A 7,051-nucleotide genomic window follows, 5' to 3' on the forward strand; every position below is an offset into this window, starting at 1 on the left:
TCAAGTTTTTCTAACAAATTTATCCATTATTAATAACAAATTTATCTATTGATCTTTTTAGAGACTTAATTAATTTTTTTTTTTTTTTTAAAGTTTTTCATATCTAGATGCATATTTTTTAGTAGACATTTCTAATCAAACAATATATTTACAAAGACTAAAATATTAAATAACTTTCAAGTATAGAATAAATGAGAAATAAAACTTGATTTATATAAAAAGTATTGTTGTAGTTTCACTAAATAATAACAAGTTTTTAACAATTTCAGCCTGCATAAATAAAGATTTATTCACTATATTACCAACAACTAATATATATATATATATATATAAGTGTTAACCGACGGCTAAAGGCATTCGTTAATTAATTATTTTAGAAAAATTTAAATATTATTTTTATAAAAAATATAAAAAATTAAGAATTATTTTTAAAAAATTTTTATAGAAAAAAAGCTATTGATTTGTTGATGGTATTGCCCAAAAATTAATTACTTTTTTTATTATAAATTTTTGGCAAAAATGCAAAATTGACCATCTAACTTTCATTTTTGTCATTTCAGTTTTTTAACTTTTAGTTTTGTCATTTCAGTCCTCTAAGTTTCAATTTTTGTCAATATAGTGTTCTGTTAATTCTAAGTTACTAGCTGCCGTTAAAGTGACTTTTTTTCAAAAAAAAATATTCGGAATTAAAAGAGAAAAAAAACTGTAAAAAAAAATAAATAAATAAAAACAAAACAAAACATTTAAGGGGACGACGTCTTTCCCCTTTCCTTGAAATCAAAATTCAAAACCCAAAGACTATTTTTCATCTTCCGAACTTCCAAATTCTCATTTATTTCAGTCCAGTTTAGAGCAAGAAAGAAGTATGGGTGCAACAAGTAAAGCTTCTTGGATGGTGGCAGCAAGTATTGGTGTAGTTGAGGCCTTGAAAGACCAAGTTATTTTCAGATGGAACTATCCTTTAAGGTCATACTATCAAGCTAAGAAACTCTCAGCTTAGTCTTCCACACAGAGCTAACAACCACACATCAAACCAAACAATACAAACAATCACAAAAGCAAAATTAACCACAAAAATCATTGAATCAAACATAATCAGCATAATTTAAAATAAGAAAAACTAAATAATTATCCATCCATATCATCTAATTACCTTGAAATATCTCAAAATTCACCAAAATATCCGAATTTGTTTTTTTCAAAATTAAAATAGAAGAACCTCTATCTCTCTATCTCTTTCACTCAGTCCAGAGGGACTTCCACATCACCATCAGAGATCTCCTGCTGCAAATCCTTAGGGTCTTTCCCATAGACCGTGCAACCCATAGAGAGGCAAGTGCCAAGAACCTCCTTGACGGTCCCATTGAGGTCTTTGGCCATGGATCTAGGGCACGTAACCTTGGCGGTCTCAACGACGTTGTCAAGGGAGATATTCCCATTGTGCTTGATATTCTTTGTCTTCTTCCGGTCATGCTCCCGCTCCTTCAGTGCCTTGATGACCAGAGTCGTCGTCGATGGCACCACCGACACCTTCGCGGACCGATCTTTGGGGCGAATGAACTTGCAGTACCGACCTCACCTCCGATGACTTAGTCTCTCTCTCTCTTAAACCAATCCAGTTTTACTCAAAATTAGAAATTCTTTGGTTGTTCTGGTTTTGATTTCAGGGGGAAGGGGAATGAAGTTGTTCCCCTTCAATGTTTTCCTCCTTCTTCTTCTTCTTTAAAAAAAAAAAAAAAAAAAATTTTTATAATTCTAAAATTTTAAAAAAAAAAAACCAAAACGATGCCGTTTTGGCTCACTTAACGGTAGCAAGTAACAGGAAATGAGGTCGTTCCCCTTCAATTTTTTTTTTTTTTTTTTCACTTACAGCTTTTTTTTTTTTTAGTTTCTTTTAATTCCAAAAAAAAGAGAGGAGCAAAACGATGCCATTTTGGCTCACTTAATGGCAGCAAGTAATTGAGGTTTAACAGAATACTACATTGACAAAAATTGAAAGTTAGGGAACTGAAATAACAAAATTGAAAGTTAGATGATTGAAATGACAAAACTGAAAGTTAGAGGGTCAGTTTTGGATTTTTGACAAAAAAAAAAAAAGGTAAAGACCCACCCTTAGAAAACATAAAATAAATCCTATTACACCACCTATAACCCAAAAAAAAAAAAAAACCTTGAAGTCCAAACGTGAAACGTTCATTCACAGCCCAACCCTCTTAACAAATCTAAAGTAGAAAGCAAGCCTTATAAGTTATACCTCAAGCTCAAAAGTCAAAACCCATTCTGCAGTGCAGAATGCCAGAATCAAAACATAGCACGGCAGCAGCGAAAAAAAAAAAAAGGTAGTTGGCTTGGCAGTCCTCACTCCTCAGAGTTTTCAGATCAGATGCGATCGGATGATTTAGAGTGGAGGAAAGGAACCTTGAGCGAGGTAGCCAGGCCTAGCAACAGTGGAGAGAAAGAATGAGAGAGGCGGAGAGTAAGAGTTGAGAGAAAAAAAGTAGAGCAAGAATAAGAAAGAGATGGTAAAAATTTTAGGAATTTGAGGTTTTTTATTTGTTTTGATTATTGATTGTTTTGTAGTTAATTTCTTAGACTAGATTTGTAGTTTATCTTATTGAAAGAGATGGTAAAAATTTTAGGAATTTGAGGTTTTTTATTTGTTTTGATTATTGATTGTTTTGTAGTTAATTTCTTAGACTAGATTTGTAGTTTATCTTATTGAATTTTGGTTTGTTTAGAGGATAATGATGTTATTTTTGGGACAATTGATTTTATTTAGACCAATTTTTTTTTTTTGGTGCTACCAATGTTTAATCGGGTATAACAGAAATTTTCTTTTTTGGTCAAAAGGATGTGTCGGATTTTTTTAGATTCATATGAAACCTTTTTTTTTTTTTTTTCCTACAACCCCTTCTTTTCTAAAATTTTGGGGCCTCCCTTCCACTTGGGGACCTTAGGCAATTGCCTAACTAGCCTAGTGGAAGGGCCGACCCTGGGTGTAGTCCACTCCATGATGAATGCTTTTTATCATCATATACCAAACAGTTTTTATTATTTGAGTTAACTGAAACCCATAAAACTAGATATTCAAATGCTACTTAAATCAATAATATTTCAATCAATTATACATGTCCGGAAGGGTTTTAAATCCACGACCTCTCGTTCCACCTTTTTACAAAGGGAGGAAAAAAGGAGGTGTCATTTGAGGTAGTTACTGGCCTACATAAATTAATGATTAACGAAGGATTTCTATAATCACTCAAATGGCCTTTGTTGCATTTAACATAACTTATATAACTTTTTGAATGTACCAATAAGGCATGAATGATTCTATGTTGAAAAAATTACACATGCGATGAAGGGAAAGGCACAAGTCCTAGTGGTGATCGAAAAGACACTAGATTTAATATGAGCTGCGAATTTGGTTGAAGAGCTATTCCATAAGGTATTATTCCTTTTTATTAATACCACATATAGAGTATCATTACTAAAATTTTCTATTAATATTTTTTGTTCTAGTTTGTGTCCTTGTGGAGTGCCTTCTTTGTTCTGTTCACCTAATATGGTTAATGTGTATTAGGTAGTCTAATGTGTGTATGTGATTATGCATTTTAGGCTTTGTAAGGCTATGGCCAAACTGCTTGTAAATTGTAAAAATTTTAAAAACATTTTCATTTTCTAAAAGAATCAAGTCTGGATAAGTTTAAAGCCTGATTTGTTAACGAATTAAGTTACAATTTTATTTTTAATTATTTAATTATTATTATTTGTTTTAAAAAAGCACACACGCATAAGGGAAAGGAATGTGATTTTAACACTTAGACATATCACAAGCTCTACTCAAAAGTTATGATAACTTTTAGTTACAACAAATTAACTAGACTCAAATTGTTTGTGTACCTTAAAGATAATAATTATTGTGTAACTTAAAGGAAAAGTTTGTCCAAAAATATATATTTTTTTAATTCATGTTTTATAAAAACTATTAATTCCTATTGAAGTGTGAATGAATTAGTGAGTAGATTTAGAGTAATGTTTGATCTTTGATGGCTATCATGCAGTGAGGTAAAAAATAGAATTTTTTTGTTAAAAAAAATATAAATAGTTGATTTATTTAGCCAACTTAATAAACCTTATGAATGAGAAATGAACAAATCAAGCTTGAACATAAAAATTGAGTTTAATCTTAAAAATGGAGTTTGGTTAATCGAATCTGATTACAAAAGAAACAAACCCTGTTTGATAACTTTTTTTTGTTTTTGTTTTTTTGAGAGAGTCTTAATCTATGGCATCCACTCTTGATGATAACTCTTTATTATCAGACCAGTATACCAATCAATATTTGGTGTAAGTTGGAATTGAATCTTAGATCTCTCATTCAACCATAAGAGATTTTACTGGTTGAGCTAACTGGAACTCACATGTTTAATCACATTATAGTACTTGGCTCATCTAGTACATTGAGGCCCTACTTCTTTTTAGAAATAATTTATTTTTTCATCTATCTATAATATTAATAATTAATAAAGAAGACGGGCCAGTGACATTATGGGTGTGCTGACTGACCCCAAATAGAATTCAATGGTGAAAACAGATTCATGTAATTGATTATGAAATCCAAAGCAACTTCAACTTCTGGGGCCTCCAAAGCAACTGCAATTGATTATGAAATCCACTGGCAGGTGTGGCTCTACAGCCAGCCCAGGGGGTTCAAATGAACCCCCTGGTCTGGCCCCCAAAAAAAGAGAAATTTTTTATTTATTTTATTATTATTATTTTTGTTTTGACTCCTAAAATAAAATTTTGAACACCCTGACCCTAAATTTTGTTTAAACCCAATTGAAATAAATTTGAAATATGATTATCTTAGTGCTATTTTTACAATATTTTTACAATAAAGGTTAAGTGACAAGTTGTAATTGGCTTTTTATCTAAACTCATAAGTGACAACTTTTTTACATACTTTTAACAACTTGCCACCTAAATTTTATTGCATAAATGTTGTGTCAGTAGTACTACTCTTAAAATTGATCATTTGTTAATAAATAAATAAATAAATAAACATTCTCGTTGGACTCTGGCTTACTTTACCGTTGATAGTAGAATAAAACGGTTTTTTCTGCATTTTTCTTCTTCTTCACCAAAAAATTACACCACTTGTACAACCAACTGATCTGTAATTACATCTATGATTCTTTTCTCATTCTTTCTTTCTCCCTTCTATGTTTTATTTCTGTCTAATCAAGTAGTTTGATAAGTGTTCTACAGTTTTTTGAGTAAAAAAAGTCTTTTAGTGCTTATTCTAATTCCAAGAGAATGACCACGTGCATGGTTAAAAATCCATACATTTCAAAAGAAAAATCTTATATAAGTTACTATTTTTTTCCCCTTAGTATCACATTTACTCCCAAACCTACTCTTAGGTGTGTTACCATTCTTCTTTATCATATATTTTTATTTAATTGATATTACTTTTGATTATAATAAATTATTATTAATTTGACAAATATTATGATTAGTTATTTATTTTTATTTATTTATGCATTCAATTTTTGTGTTTTTTATTGATCTTTAAACTATTAATAATTTTTTAAAACTATTGTACAGTATAGTTGTATTACATACTATTTAAAATACTATGTTAGATTATTGCATGTAATATGAAAATTGTATATACCCAAAAAAAAAAAAAAATCATTTTGTTTTCTTACTTCCCACAACAAAATCCTAGCTCAAGACCTCTCTAGAAAAAAACCCTGAAGTTGCCACTGTTCACTGGTCAACGGCACAATGCATGAAGTTTCTAATTAGAAAACACATGGAGCTTCTCTATTTCAAGCATTCTATTACGGTTGAGATTAATGGCATATAGATTGTCACGTTATTTAAAATATTAAATGATGTGATAGTTTGTACACTTTCAAATTTATAAAAATTTAATCTAAAGCATAAAATGGTATAGGATTTGACATCATTATATCAAGACAAAAGTAACTCAATACTGCTAGTTGATAATTATAGCAGTGGAAGAATAATTTGCACCTTTCATACTCACTTGGATGGAGTCCAGCAAATCACAGTGGTCTATGTTTTAGCTCATATATATACATATTTAATCCTCATATCCCTCTATGGTAAAACTAGCAATCATATCCATTAAAAAAAAAAAAAAAAAAAAAAACTAGCAAAATATACATATTTAATCCTCATATCCCTCTATGGTAAAACTAGCAATCATATCCATTAAAAAAAAAAAAAAAAAAAAAAAACTAGCAATCATATTGTCCTGTTCTCCCTCCAGGAGAGCCCCTTCCCTCCGTAGGGTCTTTCGCCGGCGTTTTTGTCCTCTGGTCAAAAGCTTTTGCCTATCCTTACTCCAATCACTTTGTCCCCATTTAGTTCCTTCCTCTGAAGCCGTCTTTTCATCTTAATGTCGACCACCTTCTTTATTCCCCTTTTGTACTCCCAAACCCCCTTGCATGTCCGAGTTGAGCCCCTGTTTTGCGCCCACTGTTTTTTCATATCCCTCTATGGTATAAAACAAGGTGTATCTTTCCAAAGGACAAAAAAAAGAAAAAAAAAGAAAAGAAAAAGAAATCTGCAGCAAGACCTTGACAATTATAATGTATTAAACATTCATTATTGTTGAGGTGAAGTATATGATTAAATTATGGTGCCTAGTGAGAATTCCTATGATTGTCCATCTATGCATGTCTGCCCATATTCGTGCGTGCGCGATTGTGGCCCGCCACCCCCACTGACTAACTACATATTTTCTTATCCCACATCGACAAATAGTCCAAGAATATCTGAAGATATACTTTTATTCCTTCCTAAGTTTCTTACATATTCAAACCCTAAGTGCATGCAGTCAAACATTTTATATATATAATAGATTTGATTAGATTCAATAGATTTTTATCCTTGACGGATGCTCCATAATGATTTTTTTTTTGAATTTTTTATCTTCAGGTTAAGACACCAATTTGCTTTAGGTGTTGACAGAGTTTGAATTCCGTATTTCTTAATCGATCACAAGAGATTTTATGAG

The sequence above is a fragment of the Quercus suber genome, unplaced genomic scaffold (genome assembly GCF_002906115.3).
Source record: "Quercus suber isolate HL8 unplaced genomic scaffold, Cork oak 2.0 scaffold_391, whole genome shotgun sequence".
Lineage (NCBI taxonomy): Eukaryota > Viridiplantae > Streptophyta > Magnoliopsida > Fagales > Fagaceae > Quercus > Quercus suber.